Source organism: Hypanus sabinus, chromosome 6, assembly GCF_030144855.1.
Source record: "Hypanus sabinus isolate sHypSab1 chromosome 6, sHypSab1.hap1, whole genome shotgun sequence".
NCBI lineage: Eukaryota > Metazoa > Chordata > Chondrichthyes > Myliobatiformes > Dasyatidae > Hypanus > Hypanus sabinus.
The window spans coordinates 78712075-78724826 of NC_082711.1; positions in this window are offsets into that span (position 1 = coordinate 78712075).

Consider the following 12752-nt stretch of genomic DNA (forward strand, 5'->3'; position numbering starts at 1 on the left):
TTAGGATTTTCTAGTCTATATTGCAGAATAAACAGCAGATTCAGCAACCACCATACAGTAAACATGCTAAGTATTGATCTACTATTCTAAAAAAGGCAACAAACGAAGTTGAAAAAAAACAAAACTTAATCATGAAGCTTCTTTAGAAACTTAAACACCATCACTTGCATTTATTGTCATTCTTAATGGTCCTTATGGTGCTGATGAAGTGCTTTCTTGAACCATTGCAGTCATTGTAGTACTTCCATAATGTTGTTAGACTGAACATTGTGGAAGATTATTTTCCCTGATGATAAAGGAACAGTGATAAATCTCCAGTATGAGTTCACTTATATTTACATATCTTGTCTGACGTGATAAATATCAACTATCATCAATATGGTAGAATGGTGAAGCACCCATAAGTCTTAACTGTACAGTCTGTGAACACCATCTTGGAAGACTAGACTTGTCCCAATTCTCAACTTCTCAATAGCAGTTTTAAGTAAGTGATGTAGGTATTTCTCTTATCCAGAGTGCCTTAGCCTTTTTAAGCAATATGTTGCATTACTGACATGTGCTAATCAGCCTGCCCAGTTAACAAGTCAGGCATGACTAATTGCAAATCTTCTTCATAATACTCTTAATTTTTAGTTATCTTCCAATTAATATATTTAATTTACCTTTCATGTTCAAAGTTTGCTTAACTCAATACTGAAAATGATTGCAGTTGAGTAGGATTTATAATTCACAATAAATTGTATTTTATTCTAAATTTAAAAATTTTCTCATTTACAATAATATTATCTTTATACCTTTTGTATCCTTTGTGATACTTAAAATGCTGCAGTTAATAAGGATTGATTCATTTCAAAGTGTGGCCAAAATTATTAAAGTCTCAATTATATTTAAAAAAAGCATAAGACCACAAGATATAGGAGCAGAAGTAGGCCATTCAGCCCATCAAGTCTGCCCTGCCATTCAATCGTGGGCTGATTTAATTCTTCCAGTCATCCCCACTCCCCTGCTTTCACCCCATACCCTTTGATGCCCTGGCTAATCAAGAACCTATCTCTCTCTGCCTTAAATGCACCCATTGACTTGGCCTCCACAGCCACTCGAGTCAACAAATTCCACAGATTTATCACCCTCTGACTAATTTCTCTGCATCTCTGTTCTAAATGGACATCCTTCAATCCTGAAGTCGTGCCCTCTTGTCCTAAACTCCCCTCCCATGGGAAATAACTTTGCCATATCCTATCTGTTAAGGCCTTTTAAAATTCAGAATGTTTCTATGAGAACCCCCTTCATTCTCCTCATCTCCAGAGAATACAGCCTAAGGGCTGCCAGACGTTTCTTGTACAGTAACCCTTTCATTCCTGGAATCATTCTTGTGAATCTTCTCTGAATCCTCTCCAATGTCAGTATATCCCTTCATAATAAGGAGCCCAAAACTGCACACAATACTCCAAGTGTGGTTTCATGAGCGCCTTATAAAGCCTCAACATCACATCCCTGGTCTTTTATTCTATACCTCTGGAAATAAATGCCAACATTGCATTCACCTTCTTCACCACTGACTCAACCTGGAAGTTAATCTTTAGGGTATCTCACATAAGGACTCTCAAGTCCCTTTGCATCTCTGCATTTTGAATTCTCTCCCCATCTAAATAATAGTCTGCCTGTCTATTTCTTCCACCAAGGTGCATGACCATACACTTTCCAACATTGTATTTCATTTGTCACTTATTTGCCCATTACCCTAAACTATCTACGACTCTCTGCAGGGTCTGTTTCCTCAAAACTACCTGCTCCTCCACCTATCTTTGTATCATCGGCAAAGTTAGCCACAAATCCATTAATACCATAGTTCAAATCATTGACATACATTATAAAAAGCAACAGTCCCAACACCGACACTTGTGGAACTCCACTGGTAACCAGCAGCCAGCCAGAATAGGATCCCTTTATTCCCACTCTCGGTTTTTTGCCGATCAGCCAATGCTCCACTCATGCTAATAACTTTCCTGTAATTCCATGGGCTTTTACCTTGCTAAGCAGCCTCATGTGCGGCATCTTGTCAAAGGCCATCTGAAAATCCAAGTACACCACATCTACTGCATCTGTGTCTACCCTGCTTGTAATATCCTCAAATATCCTATTGAAGTAGGTTATTCTGGCAGGATTTTCCTTTCAGAAAACCATGCTGGCTTTGACCTTTGACCTTTGACCTTTCTTGTCATGTGCCCCAGGTACTCCATAATCTCATCCCTAACTATCGATTCCAACAACTTCCTAACCACAGATATCAGGCTAACAGGTCTGTAGTTTCCTTTCTGCAGCCTCCCACCTTTCTTAAATAGCGGAGTAACATTTGCATAGACAACAAACCATAACATACAATGCTGGAGGAATTCAACACCTTTTACACAAAGGAATAAACAGTTGTCATTTTGGGCTGTGATCTTTCATCAAGACTGGAAAGAAAGGGGAAGAAGCTTGAACAAGAAGGTGGGAGAAGTGGCAGGAGTACAAACTGGCAGGTGTTAGGTGCAACCAGATGAAGGGGAAGGTCAGAGGGGAATGAAGTAAGAAGCTGGGAAGTGATAGGTAAAGGGCTGAAGAAGAAGGAATCTGTTAGTGGAGGACAGTGGGCCATGGGAGAAATGGGAGTACATAGTTAATGCAGTGAAGATGGCTCCAGGGGCTGTGTTGTGTTTTTTGTCTGGGATGTGGGAATTCTGGGAGAGCTCAAGCCTCCGAGATAACCACACCTGCATTAGTTGCACTGAGTTGCAGCTCCTCAGAGAACATGTTAAGGAACTGGAGCTGCAGCTCAATGACCTTCAGTTGATATAGAAAACTGAGGTGATGATAGATAGGAGCTACCAGGAGGTGGTCACCCTTAAGTTGCAGGAGGCAGGTACCTGGGTGACTGTCAGGAGAGGGAAAGGAAATGGGCAGGCAATGTAGAGTAACTCTATACCCATTCCCTCAATAATAATTATGCCGATTTGGATACTGCTGGGGGGTTGGCCCACCAGGGAGAAGCCAGAGCAATTGGGACTCTGCAATTGGGCTCAGAAGGCAAAGGAGGAGAAGAAGACTACAGTAGAGATAGAGGAGTAGACATGAGATTCTGTGGACATGATGGAGACACCCAGATGGTAAGTTGCTTTCCAGGTGCCAGGGTCAAGGATGTTTTGGTTTGGGTCCATTGCATTCCAAAGGGGGAGGATTAGCAGCCAGAAGTCTTGGTACATATTGACATCAATGACATTGGTAGGAAAAGGAAGGAGGTACTGAAGAGAGAATTTAGGGATCTACATAGAAAGCTGAAAAGCAGGACCTCCGGGGTAGCAATCCCTGGACTACTGCCTGTGCCATGCGCCAGTGAAGGCTGATTTGGCAGGTGAATGTTTGGCTGAGGAACTGGTGCAGGTGGCAGGGTTTCAGATTTCTGGATCATTGGGATCCCTTCAGAGGGAGGTATGACCTGCACAATAGGTACTGGTTACACCTGAACGCAAGGGGGACTAATATCCTTGCAGGCAGCTTTGCTAGAACGGTTGGGGAGGGTTTAAACTAATTTAGCAGGTTAATGGGAACAAGACAGTTGGCAGACAACTAGATGCAGTGTGTAGTGAAGCTGTGAGGAAGGACAAAATTGCAGTGAGTGGAATGAGTTGCAGTGTAATGGGGACAAAATCAAAAAGGGTGACAAATGAAGTATTGAAAGTGTTATATTTGAATACATGCAATATATGAAATAAGGCAGACGGTCTTTTAGTGTGGTTAGAGGTTGGCATTTATGATGCTGTGGGTGTCACTGAGTGGTGGCTTATAAAAGATCATTGTTGGGAGCCTAATATCCAAAGATACACATTGTGTAGAAAGATCAGGTGGGTAGGCAGAGGGAGTGGTATGGCCCTTTTGGTATAAAATGAAATCAAATCATTGGAAAGAGGTGACATGGGACCAGAAGATGTAGAGTAATTGTGGGTACAGTTAAGGACCTGCAAGGATAAAAAGACCCTGATTGGAGTAGTATTCAGACCTCCAACCAGTAGCCAGGATATGGGCTGCAAATTACACCGGGTGATGGAAAATGCATGCCAAAAGGGCAATGTAATGTTAGTCATGGGGGACTTCAATATACAGGTAGACTGGGAAAATTAGGTTGATATTGATATTGGATCCTAAGAGAAATGATTTGTCAAAGGCTTATGAAATAACTTTTTTGAGCAATTTGTGGTTCAGCCCACTATGGGAATGGCAATCCTGGATTGAGTATTACGTAATGATCCAGATTTGAGAAATGAGGTTAAGGTAAATAAACTCTTAGGAGGCAGTGATTATGATATGTTAGAATTCATCCTGCATTCTGAAAAGGAAAAGCCAAAATCTTATGTATCAGTATTACAGTGGTGTAAAAAGAATTACAGAGGTAGGAGAGAGGAGCTGGCAGAAGTTGATTGGAAAGGGACACAAAGCAGGAATGATGGCAGAACAGCGATGGCTGGAGTTTCTAGGAGCAAATCCGAAAGCTCAGGATAGATACAACCCAAAGATGAAATATTCTAAAGGTAGGATAGCACAACTGTGGCTGATAAGAGAAATCAAAGCCAACATAAAGGCAAAAGAGGGCATGTAATAGAGCAGAAAATAGTTGGAAATTGAGGGATTGGGAACCTTTTAAAAACTAACTGAAGGTAACTAAAAAGTCATAAGGAGTGAGAAGATGAAATATGAAGGTAAGCTAGCCAATAATATCAAAAAGGATACTAAAAGATTTTTCAGATATATAAGGAGTAAGAGAGAGGTGAGAGTAGATATTGAACTGCTGGAAAGCAATGCTGGAGTGGAAGTAATATGGGACAAGGAAATTGCAGACAACCTGAGTAAATATTTTGCAATAGTCTTCACTGTGGAGGACATTAGCAGTATGCCAGATACTTAAGAGTGTCAGGGGCAGAACTGAGTGCAGTTGTTATTACTAGAGGGATTGTGCTTGGGAAGCTGAAAGTTCTGAAGGTAGTTAAGTCACCTGGACCCGGTGGACTACACCTAAGAGTTTTGAAAGGGGTAGCTGAAAAGATTACAGAGGCATTATCAAGAATCAATATATTCTGTAATGGCTGATTAATGGAGGACTGGGAAACTGCAAATGTCACTCCACTCTTCAAGAAGGGAGAGAGGCAGGCAGTGGAAAGTAAATTATATTTGGAGTTAATAGTTAAGGATGAGGTTTCAGCGTACTTGGAGGCACAGGGTAAAATAGGCCAAAGTCAGCATGGTTTCCTCAAGGAGAAATCTTGTCTGACAAAGCTGTTAGAATTCTTTGAGGAAATAATAAGCAGGATAGACACAAGAGAATCTGTGGATGTTGTGTACTTGGATTTTCAGAAGGCCATTAACAAGGTGCCACACATAAGGCTGATTAGCAAGATAAGAGCCCAGGGTATTACAGAAAAATTATTAGCGGAGATGAACATTGGCTGATTGTCAAGAGGGAATGAATTGTAAAAAAGGGGGCCTTTTCTGACTGGCTGCCAGTGGTGTTTAGCAGGGGTAAGTTTTGAGACTGCTTCTTTTTATGTTGTGTGTCAATGATTTGGATGATGGAGTTGATGGCAGTCCTTTTTTTTAGGTTCCTCATTCTTGCTTCCCTTTTACCACTTTTCTTCTCCTCAACAGCCCATTACCTCCCTCTGGTAACTCTCCATAAGACCATAAAACATAGGAACAGAATTAGGCCTCTTGGCCCATTGAGTGCTCAGCCATTCCATCATGGCTGATTTATTATCCCTCTCAATTTCATTCTCCTGCCATCTCCCATAGCCTTTAATGCTCTGATTAAAAAAGAATTTATCTACCTCCATCTTAACTGGAACCAGTCTGAGTGAAATTTGCAAATAAAACAAGAATTCTGTGTAAGACCACATGACATTGCAGCAGACTGAGGGCATTCGGCCTATCAAGCCTGCTCAGCCTGTTCATCATGGCTGATCCATTTCCCTTCCAACCTGATTTTCTTGCCTTCTCCCCAGGACCTTTCATGCCCTGAATTATCAAAATTCTATCAACCTCCGCCTTAAATATACACAATGACCTGGCTTCCACAGTCACCTGTGGCAAAGAATTCCACAGATTCACCACCCTCTGGCAAAAGAAACTCTTCTTCATCTCCATTCTATATGGACATCCCTCTATTCTGAGGTTCTGCCCTCTGGCCCTAGTCTCCCCCCCACTATAGGAAATGTTCTCTCCACATTCACTCTGTCTAGGTCTTTCAATATTCAATGGGTTTCTATATGATCCCCCCTTATTCATCTAAGTTCCAGTGAATACAGGCCAAGAACTATCAAACACTCCTCATATGATAAGCCTTTCAATCCCAGAGTCATTTCTATGAACCTCCTTTGAATCCTCTCAAATGTCAGCACATCCTTCCTCAGATAAGTGGCCAAAAACTGCTCACAATACTCCAAGTGAGGCCTCACCAGTGCCTTAGAAAGCCTCAGCTTTACATTCTGGCTTTTATATTCTAGTCTTCTAAATGAATGCCTACGTTGCACTTGCCTCCTCACCACCAAATCAGCCTGTAAGTTAACCTTTACAGGGAATCCTGCATGAGAACTCCCAAGTCCCTTGCCCCTCAGATTTTTGAATCTTCTCCACATCTAAAAAATATTCTGCATCTTTATTCCTTCTATCAAAGTGCATGACACCATATTCCACCTGCCACTTCTTTGCCCATTCTCCCAATGGGTCTGTTCATCTGCAGCCTACCAGTTGCCTCAACACTACCTCCCACTCCAACTAGCTTCATGTCATCTATAAACTCAGTAGAGTCAAAAGCCCATCCACATGCCAAAGGTCTTTTCCACCTACGTGTTTGCTTGACAACTTTGAATGCTGTAACAACAGTTACACATAAAATGTTCTTAATTAGCTAGATGTCATGAAACATGCACCCATAGTAAACATTCCTCAGCAGTATGCAGAAGAAGATTACAGAGTCAGTCAACATGCAATACTTTGTAACTACTTCCGCCACCTCCACTGACAGTGTTTTCCAGACCTCTATCACTCTCTGTGTAAAAGAACTTGCTACATAAATCTCATTTGAACTTTACCCCTCTCAGCTTAAGCATATGCCTTCTTGTACACCCTATCAATGCTTTTCATGTTCTTATAAGCTACTGGCAAGTCACTCCTCAACCTCTGATTCTCCAGATGAAATAAGGATTGTCCAATCTCTCCTTACAGCTGATTCTCTCCTATCCAGGAAATACCCTGATGAACCTTTTCTGCACCCTGTCCAAAGTCTCCACATACTTCTAGTAATACATTGACCAGAGTTGTATACAGTTCTCTAAATCTGGCCTGATCAAAATTTTAGACAACTACGACAAAGCCCTGACTGATGAAAGCAAGTAAGCATTTGCCTTCTTTACCACCCTATCAATTTGTGCTGTGGATCTTGCACTCCTTCTGTATATCAATGCTCCCAAGGGCCCTGCCATTAGCTGCATACTTTCTTTTTTAAAATTGACCTCCAAATCTCACACTTGTCTGGATTTAACTCAATCTCTGATTTTTTTTCTGCTCATTTTTCCTTTGACAGCCATCTTCACTACTCACCGCTTGTTGCAATTTTCAAACATACCAATCCGTTCAGCTATATTTCCATATAAATAATTTATAAATAACAAAAGTGCTAGAGGTCCCACACTGATCCTTGTGAACACCAATGGTTATTCTCCACTACCCTCTGTCTTGTTACTTGTTAACTGATTTTTTATTGTAATATGTACTTAGGTGAGTACATATAAAAAAGGACGTGAAACAAACCCAACAAATAAGGGACAATTGCTTTACTAACATCAAAATATCATCAGTTGTCAGCTTAAAGTTTCGATTGACTTTTAACACTTCCATTGTGAATGGTGATTGATCTTGCAAGTAAGGAGCTCAAACATAAAATATATACAATTTGCCATATGGTCAATATCTGTAACTGATAAGCCAATTCTGTATATAAATAGCAGTTTTCTGTCGTGGCTTCAGAACAGTTGGTGACAGGGGCCATGCTTTTCTCCTTGTGTACAAGGAAAATAAAGAGAATACTTAAGTTGTAAGAGTGCATGTGTTCTAGGCCTGGTTATTTTAGTTGTTTTATTACCAGCAATGACATTTGCACCGAGGAGCATGAAGTTCTTGATCATCTCCTCCTCGGCACCATGGATGTAAACAGCAATGTGCGCACCACCCTGCTTCCTGACCATCTCTTTTATTCAGATGAAATTGAGGGAATGGTTGTTGCCACTACACTATGCCACTAAGATCTCTACCTCCATTCTATACTCTGACTCATTGCTTTTTTGAGATTCAGCTCATTACAGTGATATCAATTGAAAACTGACATCACTGTAATGGGCTGAACCTGGAAAGAACAATGGCCATGCAGTTCTGAGTGCATAGGCGTAGGATATATGCTGACAACGTGGTCTTGTGGAACATCCGTTTGAGAACAATTGCGACAGAGTTGTTGCTGCTCAATGTTACTGATTGCAGTCTGTCGGTCAGGAAGTCAAGGATGCAATTGACAAGGGAGTCGTTGAGTCACAAGGGGTTTGGAGATAGGTTTGCTCAGATTAATGATACTGAGGGCGAAGATGTAGTCATAAATAGCAGTCTGAAGTAGGTGTCTTTGTTATCCAGATATTCAAGAAGATGACATCTACTGAGGACCTGATTTGACTGTAGGCAGATTGCAATGAGTCAAGGTTGCCTGGAAGGCTGGTGTTGGTGGGTGCCATGACCAGCCTATCAAAGCTCTTCATACTGGTGAATGTCAGAGCCATTAGATGACAGTCAGGAAGGCATGTTAACTTATTTTTCTTAGGAATCAGGACAATAGTGTCTGGAAGATCTGGACAGTGAAGATTTATACATGATGATGCTTTTCACTGACTACAGCTCTGCATTCAATTCTATCATCCTCTCAAAACTAATCACTAAGCTCCAAGACCTAGGCTTTGAAACCTTGTGCAACTGGATCCACGATTCCCTCACTTACAGATCCCAGTCAGTTTGAATTGGCAACAATATCTCATCCTGAATCACCATCAGCATAGGTGCACCACAAGGCAGAGTACGTAGGCCCCTGCTCTACTTGCTGTATACATATAACTGTGAGGTTTAGCACAGCTCCAATACCATATTCGAGTTTCCTCTGATGAATCAGCATATAAGAGGGGGATTGAAAATCTGTCCGAATGGTGTTACAACTACAACCTCTCACTCAATGTCAGCAAAACTACAGGAAGAAGAATTCGGAGGTCTGTGAACCAGTCCTCAACAGGGGATCAGAGGTGGATTGGATCAGCAACTTTAAATTCTTTGGTGTTATCATATCAGAGGGTCTGTCCTGGGTCCAACGGGTAAAATGTCATTACAAAGAAAGCAGGGCAATACCTCTAATTTCTTAGAAGTTAGCGAAGATTCGGCATGTCATCTAAAACTTTGACAAACTTCACAGATGTGGAGTGGAGAGTATGCTGACTGGTTGTATGGAAAAGTCTACAAAAATTAGTGGATACAGTCTTGTCCATCGCAGGTAAAGCCTTCCCCACCACTGAGCACAGCAACAAAGAGTGGAGTCACAGGAAAGCAGCATCCATCATCAAGGCCTCCCGCCATCCTGGCGACACTCTCCTCGTGCTGCTACCACCATGTTCAAGAAGTTACCCCTGAACCCTTCTTGTGAAGGATTCCTTAAAGATTAGCATGCAGGTCGTGTCGGTGTTAAGGAGGACAAATGCAATGTTAGCATTCATTTTGAGAGGACTAGAATATTGAAGCAAGTGTGTAATTCAGAAGGTTTATACGCTATTGTTCAGTCTGCACTTGGAGTATTACAAACATTTTTGTGCCCCTTATGTAAGAAGAGATATGCTGCCATTGAAGAAGGTCCAGAATAGGTTTATGAGAAGATTCTGGGAATAAAAGGGTTAACATGTGAGCTGTATTAAATGGCTCTAAGCCTGTATTTATTGAAGTTTAGAAGAATGAGGATGAATTTCATTGAAACCTATCGAATATTCAAAGGCCTAGATAAAGAGGCTGATTCCGATGTGGGTGAGTCAAGGGCCAGAGAGCCTAGCCTCAGAATAGAGAGGCATCCAATTAGAATAGAGATGAGGAATTACTTTAGTCAGAGGTCAGTGAATTTGTGGAATTCACTGTTACAGACAGCTATGGAGGCCAAGTCATTGAGTACATTTAAAGTGAAGGTTAATAGGGTTCTTTACCTCACCCCTCCTGCCCCAGTTTAACCTATGAACTTTGTGTTTCTTCCTCCCCTCCCCCACCTTCTAACTCTGACTCCTCATCTTTTTTTCTCCAGTCCTGCTGATGGTCTCAACCCAAAACGTCGAATGTACTCTTCTCTAAAGATGCTGCCCAACCTACAGAGTTCCTCCAGCATTTTGTGTGTGTTGCTCAGATTTCCAGCATCTGCAGATTTCCTCTTATTTGTTGATAGGTTATTGATTAGTTAGGGTGTTAATGGTTATGGGGAAAAAGCAGAAAAATGGGGTTGAGAGGGATAATTAGTCACCGATGATGGAATGGCAGAGCAGTCTTGATGGGCCAAATGGCCTAATTCTGCTCCTATGTCTTATGCAAATATTGAGAATGTGCATTGAACATAGGTTGTGGGATCAGTGTTGGTATGAGGTATAGATCCCTTGGTTCATCTATCATTCCCAGTTTGTGAACAACCAGACTGGGTTATACATATTACTATGTCTTTAGTACATAGTCCTTTACACATTTGCTGTTTAAGTTTGTGATGGTGGTGACCTTATAAAGCCAATTTTGAATCCAATCAACCAAATTTGCATGGATCCCATGTGCCTTAATCTTCTGGATTACCCTGCCATGACGGAGCTTGTCAAATAGATATCCATGCAAACAACAGCCACTGCCCTAATTTCACAGTCATCTGTGTGCTTTCTCAAATGTTGTAAGTCATGACCTTCCCCACACAAAATCATGCTGAATAAGTCCACAATTTCCCTGATACATGTGGATCCTATCCATAAGAATCTTCTCCAATAAGTTCCCTACTACTGATGAAAGGCCGATTTAGCCTATAATTTCCTGGTTTACCTCTATTCCCCTTCTTAAACAGAGGAACAACACTTGCCATTCTCTAGTCCTCCAGGACCTCACCTGTAGCTAAAGAGGGTACAAAGACATTTAAAAGTCCTGCAATTTCCTCTCGGAAAGAAGTCCTCACTAAAATTTGCTCCCTGCCACAGTAACAACTGCTGCTTTTAATAAACACAAGAATTGTTTTAGCAGGGTTACCATGGCAATGAAGATTCTAGCCATCCAAGCTCATTACAGACTAGAGCTGCAAGGTATCTGACAAATCTCTCATTTTGCTGATCATTCTTGGCTACTGCAGTCCTCTGTTCAAAGTAAGTTAACAACATTTCATTCTGTCTTGTCACAGAACAATAAAGAGAGAGATCTTAGCAACATTTAAAACACTGGAGGAATTTAGCAGGTCAGGCATTGTTTATGGTGGGAAATGGACAGTTTATATTTCAGGTTGAGATCCTTTATCTGAAATGATATTTGATATTTTAGGTCTAGATCCTTTATCTAGGTGCTCAGTTTTGTTACAGGTTTCCAAATTATGGAGCGTGCCATTATCACAGCGACCCAGTATCTCTCCCCCAACATCAAATCACCCAGCCCCACACTTGCAGCATCCACCTACCCATTACCTCAATGTGTGGAGCCAGGGACATGGGAACGGTCCTAAGTAAGCAGTTCTCATCTCAATTCATCAAGGAGAATGTGGCGGAAACTAAGGAGTTCAGGACGGGTTTGTTGATAGTCTGAAGCATGTCTGTATTTAGAAGGAGATAATGTTAGATGTCATGAAGAGCACAATATCTGGTAATTCTCCGGGGTGGATGAGATCTAGCCCAGGATACTATAGGAACTGCTGAGTCTCACTGCTCCTCCCTTTTTGACCAGTTGCATGGTGTCTGGATTGCAGTTATTTGGAACAGATATACATATATTGCTGTCTTAGCATTCATTTCTGTGGGCAATCTAACTTCTCATTCCTTCTGCAGTACCTTCACAAAATATTTCGTCCTCAACAAATTTTATTCCATGCACCATCTTATAAATCAAAACATTCTCAGACGACTGCTTACTTTTGCATTTGTAAACAAGAACTTTCTGATCATATAGATCATAAATTACTCATGAGTTCATCAGAGTTAATAAATTTGAATAACTCTTATATAATAAATGCTCCCTTGTCATCAAAGATTAAGGCGCTTTGATTAAGCTTTTCTTACCCTAATATAATTACAACATACTTACTGAAGTATATATTTTAAATAGTTACATTTGTGGAGTGCTCATATCAATCCCCAATAACTAAAAAGGGCAGGAGAATATAATTTGACTTACACAATTGCAATTAAGATGTGGAAAAATTTCTATGGAATTTGAAAAATAACTTTACATATCTTTATTCTGAGGTGATCTCTTGTTGTTTTTACTTAAATTACTCAGTAATTGTGAATTATGGATTACTGATATGATAGTGGCTTTCTATGACTATTATTTAAATAATAGACTAATAACTATAGATAAAATCATGCAAATCTCTAATGGTCTAGACTGCCTAATGTTTTAAGATGGAATGCATTATGTAAAGCCTTCTCTTCAGT